The sequence below is a fragment of the Vicia villosa genome, linkage group LG1, assembly GCF_029867415.1.
Source record: "Vicia villosa cultivar HV-30 ecotype Madison, WI linkage group LG1, Vvil1.0, whole genome shotgun sequence".
NCBI lineage: Eukaryota > Viridiplantae > Streptophyta > Magnoliopsida > Fabales > Fabaceae > Vicia > Vicia villosa.
The window spans coordinates 33,732,660-33,749,503 of record NC_081180.1 but is presented as its reverse complement, the minus strand read 5'-3'; positions in this window follow the sequence as shown (position 1 = coordinate 33,749,503).

Sequence of the window (16,844 nt, the reverse complement as noted above, 5' to 3'; positions counted from 1 at the left end):
TTTAACTTTGTTGTTACAATTTATTTATTTTATTTAATTATTCGTTCTCGTCAACTTGTATGTTAAAATTCCTGACCACATAAAATTTCTGGCTCCGCCACTAAATGCATAGACAACAAATTAAAAATATTATAGTGCGGAGGCCAGTCCACAATATTTAAACATATGCAAGACTTTCATCTTTCTAATGGCGTCACAAGGACTTCTTCCTAGCAATCTCGTCAAAATCAAGAGACCTCAACGACAAATACTACCATGTTAGTGTCGAACCAGGGGTCACTTAGAAAAACCTCAAAGTAAAAAATTGTTTAAATAATTATAACACAATTTTAATTATATTACATTAGTATTTTATTTATTTAACTAGTTTAAAATTTTTATTTTACTATTTATTGTTACTTACTAAATTATTATAAATAAAAAAAATTGATTAAATTTTTTATAATTTTATTAAATAATAATTTAAAATAATTGAATATATTAAAATAATAATTAATAAAGAGAGAGCTCTTGAACTATTGGCACTTTCTATTATAATAAGGAGGGCCCGAATAGCATTGACGAATAAAAGAATTGTTTAAAGTGTGATGATTTGAATTTTTCTTGCAAAAGTTGAGTATAATGTGATTTATTGAGGAAAATTGGGTAAAAATTTCACGTTTTTATGAATGTAACAAATTCAGCCACTTGCAATGTACTAGTACCGTTGAAGCAAACATACTATTATGCATGTAGTAATTCTATAGCCAGTACTTGTAGCAACAATTTAATTCTTTTGGCAGAGATTCTGATGGTAAAATTATCCCAATGTAAAATAAAAGGAAGACTCTGCAATTATACAAAAACGTATATGAAGTACATAAAGTAAAATGCATATTAATACTGCTTAGACAAAAATGTCATACTTTGCGTTGGACAAATCTGTTTCAAATCATGGTCCTTCAATTTTTAATGAAGATCTAGATATAAATAATAGTAATGGGCCGTTTAAAGTTTCAGAAGACTTAGGACCAATGTACAGTATGTGAGACAGTGAGAGAGTTGTTATCAACAGTAACTAAGTAATTAATTTTAAGTGACCCTACAAAAAAGGAGGAGAAAATTTAAAGTCGCTCAAATGAAATGAGGCGCGGATCTGTATTTATTAAAACGCTGTTTAATTCGAGTGATATATACATACTTTATTTTTTAAGGGAGAAAATAGACAATATATATTTTATAATTATTTTATTTTATTTAATTCGACTGTTTGATTAATTATTTTAACGGTAAAAATCTGGTGTTAAATTAAACATTTTTTTTTAATAGAGTGGTATCCTTCCTAAATTAAACTTTGACACTTTGATATCGTTTGATATATATATATATATATATATATATATATATATATATATATATATATATATATATATATATATATATACTAGTAGGAAACCCGTGCTATCGCACGGGTCTGGCGGGACTTCACATTACATATATCTAATTATGACTTGAAAAGTTCCTTTATATATATCAAACATATATATTTAACCAAAATGCAACCCAAACTTAGTCATGTTAATCCTTAAAACTTAATAGTTAAAACAATAAAACAAATAGATGGTACAATCTTCAAATGCTATATTCTTAAATTATCATAACCAATCAGTAACAAAGCCTGTAACATATACCTGCATAGTAAAATGCATAAAATAAGATGTATATTTATCAAAACTTTGGAAATAAATAAAATAATCATTTATCAAATTTTAATTCACGTGTTAGGAATATTAAACATAATATAACTTATTATGTCGCTCATAAATATTCACGTAATTTCTATAATTAATAATATGTACCAACTTCATATTTATAATAAATAGTACAATTATTTTTATAACTTCAATTTTATAAAACAGTAACAAAAGAAATAGTTAAAAGATAGACAATAAAATGATCAATCAATAATTGGTATCTCATAGATACGTTCACATCTACCCGTCAATTATTTTTATAACTTCAATTTTATAAAACAATAACAACAGAAATAGTTAAAATATAGACATTAAAATGATCTGTCAATAACTGTATCTCATAGATACTTTCACATCTACCGTCAATTAGATGAGTTAAGAAACCACAGTTGAATCCAAATGAGTTAATTCTTAAAAAATTTAAGCCTATTTAAGATATTAACCCATTTTCCCAAATATAAAATGTATGACAGCTCCCGTCAAATGCTTAAAAGTTTCTATATTTAATGCATATTATTATAATATAAAAAATATAATTTATAAGTTAAAAAAAAAAAAATAATTTTAATTAAGAAATTAGACATAGTTAGAGAATAAAATTTATTAAACCTATTTGAGATATTAGCTCATTTTTTTCAAACCTAAAATGTATGACAGCTCCCGTCAAAATGATCTGTCAACAACTGTATCTCATAGATACTTTCACATCTACCCGTCAATTCAGATGAGTTAAGAAACTCCAGTTGAATCCAAATGAGTTAATTCTAAAAAAAAATTTAAACCTATTTAAGATATTATCTCATTTTCTCAAATATAAAATGTATGACACCTCCCGTCAATTGTTTAAAAGTTTCTACCATATTATTATAATATAAAAAATATTATTTATAAGTTTAAAAAAATATAATTTTAATTAAGAAACTGAACATAGTTTGAGAATAAAATTTCTTAAACCTATTTGAGATATTAGCTCATTTTTTCAAACTTAAAATGTATGACAGCTCCCGTCAAATGCTTAAAAAATTCTATGTTTAGTGTATTATTATAATAATTAAAATTATCATAATTAATGTATTTTATTTTTTACATTTTTATAAAGAGTCAAAACTTATTTTTGATGCGGTGATAAAACTTTATATTATGTGTACTAATTAAATAAAATGATAATATATAATTGTAGAAATATAAAAAGAATGACAATTTTCTATTTTTGATAATAAATTTATGTATGTTTCTATCATAATTGTCTCATGTTCTTTTATCATATACAAATATTTATAACACTTTTTAGTATAAATGATAATTTTATCATAGAAAAAACTAACATTTTTTAATAAATTGAAATTTTAATATAATTTATTATATTTTAATAGTAGTTTTAATTATAGTTAATGTATTACTAAATTTTAAAAAGAAAAACTTAAATAAAACTTTAGTAAATGCCTAAAATATTTATTTTAGTAATAAAGCATAAAAAAAATTAAATTAATCATGATTGGAATTTTGCAATATTTTTTGTTGGATAATACTCTTTCTAGTTAAACATAAATTTACTATCAACATCTTTTACAATTAAACTCAATAATTAGAAGATTTTAAAATTAAATTAATGTATTATTAAATTATAAAATTTTAATTAGTAAACACAATATTTGAGATATTAGCCCATTTTCCCAAACCTAAAATATAAATGCTTAAAAGTTTCTACATTTAATGTATATTATTATAATATAAAATATAAGTTTATAAGTTAAAAAAATTTAATTTTATAAGTTAAAAAATATAATTTTAATTAAGAAATTAAATATAGTTAGAGAATAACATTTATTAAACCTATTTGAGATATTACCTCATTTTTCTAAACCTAAAATGTATGACAGTTCCCGTCAAATGCTTAAAAGTTTCTACATTTAATGTATATTATTATAATATAAAAAATATAATTTTATAAGTTAAAAATATAATTTTAATTAAGAAATTAAATATAGTTAGAGAAAAAATTTATTAAACCTATTTGAGATATTAGCTCATTTTTCTAAACCTAAAATGTATGACAGCTCCCGTCAAATACTTAAAAGTTTCTACACTTAAGATATTATTATTATAATACTTAAAATTATTACCATTATTGTATTTTATTTTTTATATTTTTATAAAGAGGCAAAACTTACTAACACGGTGATAAAACTTTATATTATGTGTATTAATTAACTAAAATGATAATATATATAATTGTAAAAATATAAAAAGAATGATAAATTTATATTTTTCATAAAAAATTTATGTATGTTTCTATCATAATTGTGTCGTGTTCTTTTATCATATACAAATACTTATAAATGTTTTTTTAGTAAATGAGTAAAAACATTTATTTTAGTAATAAAATCTATGTACAAACATCATATACTAATTGATTTGCATAAAAAAAATAACGTATGAAATTATTGATTTAGTTTTCAATTCAATAATAATGATTTAATGTAATTTTTTTAATAATATGATTTAGTTTCCAATTCAATAATAATGATTTAATATAATTTTTTTAAAAAGAGACACAATATATAAGTTACAATTGTTTTATTTATGTCATTTTATTTATCGATTTATATTATTACCTTAAAATTAGTGTTATATTACCAAATTTGAAACATCATTTTTTACTATTTGTTATAAATAATAATCTATATATCTAAACGTTTCAGATTTTGTTTTATCAAATTAATGCAATATTTTTTTGTTGGGTAATATTTTTTTAAATTAAATGCTCCATATATTTTCCAATTAATTATTTTAACGGTTAAAATCTGGTGTTAAATTAAACATTTTTTTTTAATAGAGTGGTATCCTTCCTAAATTAAACTTTGACACTTTGATATCGTTTGATATATATATATATGTATATGTATATATATATATATATATATATATATATATATATATATATATATATATATATATATATATATATATATATATATATATATATATATATATATATATATATATATATATATATATATATATATGAGAAGGGATATTCTTACTCCAAGATTAAGTTATCAAGACTTACTCCTCATCTTGACCATTGATTCTTCTTTATCTAATGGTTAAAATTAATGAGTATTATTTTTCTCTTTCCACATTTAATTACTTATTAATTTTAACCATTAGATTGAAAAGAATCAATGGTCATGATGATGAGTAAGTCTTGATAACTTACTCCTTGAGTAAGAATATATATATATATATATATATATATATATATATATATATATATATATATATATATATATATATATATATATATATATATATATATATATATATATATATATATATGGGGTTTGCTAACGTAGACTCACTTGTTTTTATGAAAGTCTATTTTAGCAAGTATTAACTACAAAATAGTTAAATGCACCTTAAGGTGCATGTTGCTAAAACACACCTTCATAAAAATAATTGGGTGTATTTTAGCAAACCCCACAGGGTTTGCTAAAAGGAAAATGCTTATTAGTAAGAAAGTATAAAAGCAAGAAAGACAAGAATTAAATCTCAATCATTCATTACTAGTTACTACCACTACCCCATGATCCTTATTAAAAAAGAAATTAAATTTAAAATTAATTTAAAATTATCCTCTAAAACAATGACAAGTGTTCATTCTTGCATTTCTTATTCAAATCATTCTTACTATATAACATTATTCATGCTAAAATACATCCACTTATTTTTATGAAGGTGTGTTTTAGCAAGCTTTAACTAAATAATAGTTAAATGCACCCTAAGGTGCATCTTGCTAAAATAGACCTTCATAAAATCAAGTGAGTCTACGTTAGCAAACACTCAAGTTCTCTCTTAGACCTTAAGCTAGGATTTGGTTTCTAGTTGAAGACTGAGTAAGGGTTCTCTTATGCCACCATTGGTCCTCAAAGACAAAGGCCCTCTCCCATCGTCTTCCTCATGTACACTAGAGTTGCATGAAGATGTGCCACATATGCAATTATGGAGAGGGACCAGTAAACTGCCAAAAAAAAAGTAAGATTGGGGACTAAAATGTTGAATTTTGTAAAAGGGGGATCAAAACTTTAGAAAAACAAAAATAGGGGGTCAAAGTGCATTTTAGCCAATATTTTAAAATGACACAAAGAAAATGCACTAGATGACAAAATAGGCAAAATATCTTTTCAAAGTACCTCACATTTTCCCTCCTCCCACGTTTTCTTTCTCATTTTTCTCACATTTAACTCAAACACTTGACTCATATTTTTCTTCTTACATTCTCCCCACACCTCACTCACACACCCTCACTCACACTTTTCTCCTCACATTCTCCTCACACCTCACTCATACACCCCCACACACAGTTTTTTCCTCACACCTCACTCATACACCCTCACTCACACTTGTCACATTCACTCAGATACACTCACTATAAAAGGAAATCAATAGCATGAAGAGAAAGGGGAAAATCCGTGTAGCAAAGATAACATACTAACCATCATCACATACTCTACCTTCATCATTTTCTACATAATCACCATAATCTTGCATTCCATCATTACCTTCATCATCATTTTCATACCTCATTCCTATTCATCTTCTCAAAACAATCAACAACAATCATCACCTTCAACATAAACCTTCATTCTTCACAAATCATCATCTCCTCACCATCACCCACCCTACCATTCACCATAACCAACCATTAACACAATTGTCGTAACCGAAAAAAAATTCAATGAAATCGCCACTATTAGTTATTTGTCCTAAGGACGGGAAGATAACAGGAAAACCCTAAAGGTATGCATAAAGCAGTCGTTGTAACCAAATTAAGGACTCGGGAGTCGATTTGGCAAGAGAAGGTGTTAGGCACTCCTCACCTCCCCTGTACTCAAGGGGAACCTTCTCTAATCTTAGGGTTACTAGGTGTGTTTACTTATCTCATGGTTATATGCTTTTATTTATTTATTTATTCTTTTATAGAGGGTTAAAACGGGAAAATATTAACAGTTGACTCGCCTTAGTTTCGCAACCGTGTGCCTACGTATTTTCATAGTGCAATGAGAAATTCAGAGTCATCGTAGTTCAAAGGTTTGGTTGGTGTTTTTAAGTTTGTGAAAACATGTTTGAGTTCGAATTAGTCGCACGGGGCGAGGGTAGATTTATCGCACAGAGCGAAAGAAGTTTGATTATCGAAAATGAAAAGTTTGATGAGTTTGAATGGATTTCAAATGTGAATTTGAATAACGGATTAGTAAGGCGTTAAGCCGACCAATTAACGGATTATGTACAAATTTATTTATTTTTCTAATCAAATAAAAAGAGACAATATTTTTTTTGTTTTGTATTTTAATATTTTTTAGCTAATCTAAAATAATTAAAATAAATAAATAGTCAAAATGGGAAAGAAAGTAAAGGGTGTATGAAATAGTAATAAGGGGTATGTGTTAGTAAAATGGTAGAAATCCAATTAGACCTAAGGCCTATCTTCCACAAAACCCTAATTTAAATTACTAATATTAAACAACTAAAATAATTAAAAAAATAACCAAAACAAAAAGAATAAAAAATAAAAATAAAATAGTGGTCGAAACTCGAAAGTTGAATGGGTTTGATTGAGATCCACGTCTCTTTTCCAAGAGACCTGTTTTTATTTTTTCTACAAAAAGACACATTCACTATTTAATTAACTAGATTGGTGGCCCGTGCGATGCACGTGTATTTTAGAATTTGAAAATATGATACTTATTAAAAGATGATATTTAGTTTATTATTAACATGTTAAAATATATTATTAGTCTTAATTTATAACAATTACATCACATCAAAATGTTTTTTATTAATAGAAAAACTACTTAGAGTTTTTTAATGGCCGAAAATCTACTATACCAAACAAAAGAATAAAGGAAAAAAGGAAAAAAAAATAACTTACCATGATTATATTTTAGACCACTTATTTGTAATTCATTTTATCTTTAAGGTGTTTCCTAAAGAATATCGCACGGGTCTTTAATATTCTTGCACTTAAACGCATATATTTTTAAATTTTTTTAAAATATCCACTTTTTACACCATCACCATCGGATTTGTCCCTTAACATTCTTCAAATAGTAAAATTCAAAATAAAATAAAAATATATTATCTTATTTCTCAACCTAAAGTTTATAAAATAAATTAATAATAATTGTATTTTTCTTAGTTTTGTTTTTGTTTGTTGTAAAAACAATAACTGAAGTTTTTGTTTTAAGAAGTGTTATAGTCGTAAGTGTATATGATCTTTAGTTTTTACTAAAATAGAAAGGATAAGAAAAATTCACCTAAGAAGAATTTTAAAACAGATATCAAAAATGTGTCTTTGATAAGACTTATACATAGTGAATTTTAAAAATAATTTTTTAGATCATTGTTGAAACCTAAAGTATAATAATAATTTTAAAATAAGAATAATTTTGAAATGATATGAAATATAAGGGTGTGACTTTAGTCTTGATGTGTGATATTTACTTCAAATGTCCGGTATTTAATCATTGGTAATGAATTGGTTCACACATCGAGAGATCGTGAGTGTATATGATCTTTAGTTTTTATTAAAATTGAAAAGGATAAGAAGAATTTTAAAGCTGGTATCAAAATGAGTATACATTAAAAATATGTCTTTGATAAAACTTATACACAATGAATTCTAAAAACCATTTTTTAGATCATTGTTGAAACCAAAAGTATAATAATACTTTTGAAATGATATGAAATATAAGGACGTGACATTTAGTCTTGATGTGTGATATTTACTTCAGATGTCTGATATTTAATCATTGATAATGAGTTGACTCACAAACCGAGAGATCGTAAGTTCAACTCCCACAAATGATGTGAGAATCCCCTTGATAGATGATTTGTAAGCGCCTCTATAAGCGCTCTTTGATCCTTGAGGACTGTCTTACCAGGGTAAGCCCCCGAAACCAAACTCACCTAAAAATTTTCACAATAAAAATAATTAGAGTTAAAAAGATCTAAATACTAAAATGAGGTGTCATTAGCAAATGAATAATCTTTTATCCTGCCACGAAGAAAAAAAATCAATATTCAATACACGTGTATAAAGTAAGAAAAAGAAGATAAAAACTATCATACAAACTTAAAGAGTAGCACAAAAGTGAAGATATGAAACTAAAGCGCCATATTTATACTCACCTCGAGCAAGAGCAAGCATACCAATAATAATTAATAAAATTATAACAGAAATTTTTTATATTAATACCAGTTTAAAGGTTGATAAAGTTTTTTTTATTAATATAAATGACAATAATAATTTTTCAAATTGTAACGGTTCAATTCATTAATTGTTTGGTTATATAATTTATAACATACAATTTATTTAAAATATAATATGTCTTTGTATATTACTTAAATCTCTTTTAATTAAATGTTTTCATTAATTTATTTATTTTGTTAAAAAATGTATAATGAGCCTATAAGTTATGAGAATTAAATGATAATGAAATTGTTACATAATTATTTATTTAATGGTTGTTTTGTTGTATTAAAAAATGATTCATAAATTTAATATTTATTTATTTATTAATAATTTAAGAAATTATTAAATATTCGAATAATATAGGAGAATTTCTGTATAGAATAATTTTTAGGAGTTGTATCATGAGACATTAAATAAAATTAATAAATATTTAGAAATTAAATTGAGATACCAAAAGCATTCTACATATACGTTTTTTTTTTTTAATCAAGTGGTAATATATATTAATTCAAAAAAGTCAATACAAGCAAGGTGATCCAAAGTGGATCCAACCATCCAAAAGGACAAACATTACATCATAAAAGGAATAATGTGGTTTCTAAGCTTCTTCCTTTGCCACCCCCAGTACACTATATTATCTATGGTATTGTAAACTACTCTAGTAATATCAACATGGTGACCAAAAATTATACTATTTCTATAATGCCATATATGGTATATGGTTTCAGCAGCAAGCATCTTCAGGAGCTCCACCCTCCATCCTTTAGCTTTAGCCTTGTTTGTGAGCCAAGTAAGTTCATCCTCCCACTTAGAAGGAGTGTGAACCTCATCCATCAAGTGAAGCATGTCTTTCCAAATAGGACTTGTTTTTATGCAGCAGAAAAACAAGTGGTTAAGATCTTCTTCATTATTTGCACAGAGGCTGCAAGTAGGATTTTGTAACATGCCAAATTTCTTCAATCTTGCCTTAGTTGCAAGCTTGCCATGACATGCTAACCATAAGCAATAGACAGCACAAGGTCTAGCCTTATTCCCCTGAATTAAGGACCTCCAAGGAACTCTATGACCATTATCAATAAGCTTGTTATAGAAAACCATAGCCTTAAACTGCTTTCTATCAATGGCCGTGTCCCATTCATGCTGGACTTTGTGAATCAGCTCTCGAGTGTTTAGGATACCCTGCATAATCCAAGAATGGTGACTTTTAGAGGCAAAATTCATCACATCCTGACCTTTAAAATAGTAGGTGTGCATCCAAATCACCCACAGGTTATCACTCTTGCAGCAGAGATTCCAAAGACATTTAAGCAGCATTACATTATTCCACACATTCAGATTCAGCAGGTTCATACCACCTTGGGCAATAGGTTTACACATGGTATCCCAAGCCATAGGGCATTTTCTGCTAGTCTCCTTTGACCCAGTCCAAATGAAGCTACGGAAAATGGCATCAATCTTCTTAATCACCATTTTTGGAATAGGGAAACACTGCATCCAGAATTGAGTCATGGCATGAGAGATACTTTTAACAAGCTGCATTCTGCCCGCGTAACTAAGAAGCTTCGCAGACCAATGGTGAATTCGAGCCACAATTTTATCAATGAGGGGAAGATAATGATTTATGTTAAGCTTCTTAGTAGTTAAAGGCACTCCCAGGTACTTGAAAGGATAATCACCTTCATGGAAGCCAGAGATGTGTATCAGGCTGTCCCTATCCATAAATTTAACACCACCTAAGTAAATCTTGCATTTGTTAGGGTTCATAATCATACCTGTGGAGGAAGAGAACTTTTGCATAGTGTGAAGCATCATTTGCATTGAAGAAGCATCATCTCTACAGAACAAAAGGATATCATCTGCAAAAGTTAAATTGGTCAGGTTTAACTTTTTGCACTTAGGGTGGTGTCTGAACTTAGGATCCTGTTGCATTCTTTCCATGATTCTATTAAGGTACTCCATGATTAGAACAAATAGGAGGGGTCAGATAGGATCACCCTGTCTAATGCCTCTTTGAGCTTGCATATTGGTAGTGTAGGCTCCCATAATGTTGAATTTGTAAGTCACAGTGGTCACTCCAAGCATGATCCATTGGATGAATTGATGTGGCAAACCAATCTCTCTCATAATACTTTTCAAGGCCTCCCAATTGACCATATCATAGGCCTTTTGGAGGTCTATCTGCATCATAGTTCTAGGGGTCCCACCTTTCCTATTATAGCCTTTAATGAGGCCATATGCCAGCATAATGTACATATACGTTTTAATATTACTAAAAGCATATTTTTTAAAAACTCATTAAATGAAATTATTTTTTGGTGGAATTGATAAACTCCATCTCCTTAAATGAGATAATATTACCAAAAGCATTTGTTTTAAAAACTCATTAAATGAAATTATTTTATGGTGGAATTGATAAACTCCATCTCCTTAAATGAGATTTTAATGGAATATAATTCACAAATCTAGTCTAGTAAATAAAATTTAATGACTTATTTTAAAATATTAAATGAATTAATCGGTTAGAAGTAGAGACAATGTAACGACAAATTTTTTGAAATTGATGTTTATAATGACAATTTTACTTTTTTTAAAAAATTATTATAATTTGTTCTTTTAAAAATATATTATTTATATTAATAAAGAATTAAAATAAAATACTTATAAACTTCAAACTATCATATCAATTTATCTTTTTTTCCATTTTTAAATTTTTAATTTTATAATAAAATATTTTTAAATTTAATTACTTGTATATTTTAATAATATATTTTGAAATAATTTATTATTTATACTACCAATATTATTTATATTCAAAATAATTCATTATTTATATTGCCAATATTATTTATATTAATATATTAATATTATTATTATTAATATGGGTCATTTAAAATTAATATTATTATTATTTTATAATTATTATAATTTGGTTTTTTTAAATATATTTATTTATATTAATAAATAATTAAAATAAAATACTTATAAACTTTAAACTATCATATCACATAATCTTTTGTTCCATTTTTAAATTTTTAATTTAATAATAAAATATTTTGAAATTTAATTACTTGTATATTTTAATAATATATTTAGAAATAATTTATTATTTATACCACCAATATTATTTTTATTAGAAATAATTCATTATTTATATTACCAATATTATTTATATTAATATATTAATATATTAATATTATTATTATATTAATATTATTATTATTATGGGTGGTTTAAAATTAATATTATTATTGTATAAATATTATTATTATTTTATAATTATTATAAATATTATTATTATTTTATTATTATTATTATGTATATTGTTAATAGCATTTTTATTTGTTATTATTAGTAGATAAGATGAATATAATATTTTAATTTACTATTAAAATTGTTATTATTAGATGAATTATCTTCGGTTACAGTTACAACATTAATTGGCCACAAAACATTTTTTCGGTTATCTTCGGTTACAGTTACAACATTAATTGACCTCAAAATGTTTTTCGGTTACATTTAGACCATTATTTTTATTTAATTTTTCACTTGTATTAATGAAAAAAGATTTCAATTATTATTGAAAAAGAAGTTTAAATAAATTTAAAATTTTAATATCTTCTAATAAAATATTTTGAAATTTAATTACTTGTATATTTTAATAATATATTTAGAAATAATTTATTATTTATACCACCAAAATTATTTATATTAGAAATAATTCATTGTTTATATTACCAATATTATTTATATTAATATATTAATATTATTATTATATTAGTATTCTTATTAGATGAATATTTATTATTATTATTATTATTATTATTATTATTATTATTAGATGAATATTTATTATAATTTGTTATTATATTATTATTATGGGTTAGTAATATAAGGTTAGGGAATATGCCATGTAGATAATTAAAGTTAGTGTAATATTGAATATTGAATATTATAATAAAATGACACATAGCCATTTAAGGTCAGAGAAGATGCCACGTAGATAATTAGGGTTAGGGTTAGGGTTGTGACCAAGGTTGTCATCATGACAACCTTCGATTTATATTAAGTAGATAAAACAAAATAAAGAAAAAAATGGTAAAAGTGAAAATAATTAAACAACAATAAAATAAAAAAATAAGGAAATATCTTACCCCACCGCTAGGTCTCTCTTGCACCATTCGAGTTCTCTAAAATGCCCCTTGTTTTCATAGATGTACCTCTGGAAGTACCATTTTATTTTGTTTAACGTTGTTTTGTTCCGTAGATGTACATACAGAAGCTTCTGTAGTTGCATCTACGGAAGCATTTGATGATTCGCGCCAGACTCTTCTCCTCCCTCATTCTTCACTTTTCTCATTTTCAAACACTCAAACTCTCCAAACCTCAAAAATCAAACTTCAACAAAACTTGTTTTCTTTTTCTCGATTTCGGCTGATAACGTCACTATTAACTATCAACACATTCCAACAACTTCAAAACTTAATGTAATCGGTAAGTTTTCGACTTTTTGAGTTATTTTAGAGTATTTGTAATAAAGTTAGAATTCAATTTTTAGGTGTAAAAATGATTGGATAGTTTTAGAAATATAGTTTAGAGACAATGTAGGTACTGTTTGATGTGTAAAACGGACGATCAAGCCACAAAAATGGGGTTTTAACCCTCTCCAACAACAACCAAATGCTATTTTTGCGTTTTTGAGGTTTCAGAACCTTCCATAGATTCATCTACGGAAGAATGGAACGTTGGGTCATTCTGTAGATGCACCTACGAAAGAAACCCAGTTTTTTGAAACGTAAGGTACTTCCGTAGATGCATCTATGGAAGAGCAAATATTTTTTTTCTTTTCTTGTTATAACTACATAGTATCTAACTCGATTTTATTTGTATCACAATGCAGACATTATGGTCGATCATCCAGACCGCATTATACATGGGAGGACTGCACATAATGCATTCGTACGGCGTGAACGGATGCACGTAGTATCACGGGTGACTGATGGAGCTGCCATTCCAGCAGATGTAACTGCTACACCCGATCCAGCAAGGCCTTCTCCATCCGTTCCAGTTGAGGGGCCTTCTCCATCCGTTCCATTTGAGGGGCCTTTTTTGTCTACTACTTCATCACGGAGGCCTCGGGATAATGCTGAGGGTTCCTCACAGATGCCATCCGCCCGTAGAAATCAACGGCCGATGCAGGATCTCCGGTGCCACCCCCTGAGTTTTGTAACACCCCATTTTTACCCGGCAAATATATGCAAGAATCAGAGTTTCAAAATTTCTCAACAAATAAATGAGGCGCCACATATTCATTTCAATTTAAATCACTTAATCGCATTTAGCGGATACATAGCACTTTCTTTAACCAACTAAGCAAATACTCAGCATATAATACTTTTCCAAAACAGAATAACTTCTTTTATTAGAACATGGCGGAATCATGGTTCTCAATCTTTGAATCAATAACATCATATTCAGCTAAGATAAAACAATAAAACAACAACATCATAAACATCATAAATCGTTCGCCCGAGTGCTACGTATCAGAGCGACAACCGACTCAAGTAACGGTAACTAAATCTTCATACTTGAACACCTGCACGTTACCAATATATAGGCAACGGCGAAACAAGAGAAAAGTGTGAGATATCAAATCATATAAGTGGGTGTATGATAAATTGTATATTAGGAGTCAGACATATAAAATCATTACATCGCAAGTATCAACAGTTACCATACACATCATACTTTCACAATTCATAGATCTCACATACTTTTCATCGCGCAACAAGTCAAAATACTTCACATTCACGTCATTCATATATCTCATTCATTTACGTCGCAAGCCAAATCACAACACTTCACACACAACATCACAAAACATCACGTATAAGTCACTGATGTATTCACGAACATTGCATATAAGTCTTACATATATTCACAAACATCACATATAAGTCATACATATATTCACAAACATCGCATATAAGTCATGCATGTATCCACATACATCACATCGTAAACGTCGCAAATCAAATCACCAAACATCGTAGCATATACGTCACAAAAGACATCATGAGACGTGACTCGTGCATATGCATGTGGTACCAATCGGAGCTTCAGCCCCCGTCACCCTTTGCCCAATTCAGAGGCACAAGGCATAAGCCTTCATCACTAGTTTGCCAATCCAGGCCGTCACAGAGTATGCATATGAAATGTGACTCGACAAACAAGAGAACACAACATACTCATCACAATCACATATCATCACGAGGCATAAGCCTATATCACAATCAATTACCATTAAACGAGGTAATTCACGTTACCATAATATTTTATCTTCACTTAGCCACAAAAGTATCATCACAAATATATACAACATCACATATTATCAATCATCACAAACATCGTCATATTTTGACACATCGTCGCAATTATACAACTTCTCATATAAACAAGATCATCACAATTATCATCATGGTCGACACGTCATCACAAATACACATTTCATCAGGACTATCACAATTATCGTTGTAATCGACTAAACTAACGACAACTCGCTAGGGTTCATGCCATAGTGCTAATCACATACAATGCACATTTATAAACATATTGGCAATCACAACATTATTCGCAACAAAGGCATTCAAACTGAAATCACAATTTTCGGTCGGTTCGTAAAATAATCTCAACATGCTAATTCATCAAGTAAACCGAATCAACTTCCAATTAACATTTAACTAAATTAGATATCATGTTAATTATCAAAACGACATTGTCATGCTTCGACATATCACGGCAAACATATAAGTTCACATGTTAACAAAATCATCACAACATCATCATGTTTCAGTATATCACAACAATTCAACTCATTAAGTCAATTCAAATTAGTCTCATAATCCTCTATAAATTAGTCTTCTAATTAACTCACTAATCCACTATCAACTAACCAAAATCATTCACCTAATATTCTCAAATTAATCAAATATATCCTACGTCACTACCGGTTATCTAATTTTCGGTTAAATCCTTAATATTCACGACTTTACGAATTTCGGGTTATACTCTCAAGTCACAAAACATAGCTCAACCGGTTAGTTCGAATACAATTCTATTCTTTACCGGTTATTCGATTCGTTCGGTTAAATTCTCAAGATACCATTATTTACCGACAAACTGAATAATTAATCTAAGTCTAAGTGTTTTTCAATTAAATAGACTAATTGAGATTAATTCAACCATTAATTTAATCGATCGATTAACATCACAATTTCGACAAAATAACACCACCACGTTAATGTACTAATTAAACTTAGCTACCACGTCAATTTTCATCAAATTCCGGACAGCTAAATATATCACTTAATTCAGCTATATATATATATATATATATATATATATATATATATATATATATATATATATATATATACTGCAACTAAGTTGAATCAATTAACCCAATTGAATTATAATATATCAGGCTATTTACCATTAGTCTATTACATGTAAAATTCTGCACTAATGTGTTCATGCTGTTAACTCATCTAGACTATAAGTTCCTACTACTAATATTGATTGGAGTTATCATAATATATAAGACCTATTAATTAAAGGTTATCTTGCTAAATAAAATTACACTATATGTACTCACTAATTAATTAAATAATGTGAAGCCAATTACATGATGATAGAAATAACATAAGAAACAGACAAGATTGATGCCGCCCGTCACACACACACCATGAAATTGCAAACGTAATAAGGGGTGGTGCCGGCCGTCAAAGGCTTCTCTCCCATAACGTTTTTTTAAACAGAATAGCAACATTAGGACATCATTACATTTCCGGAACCCATAT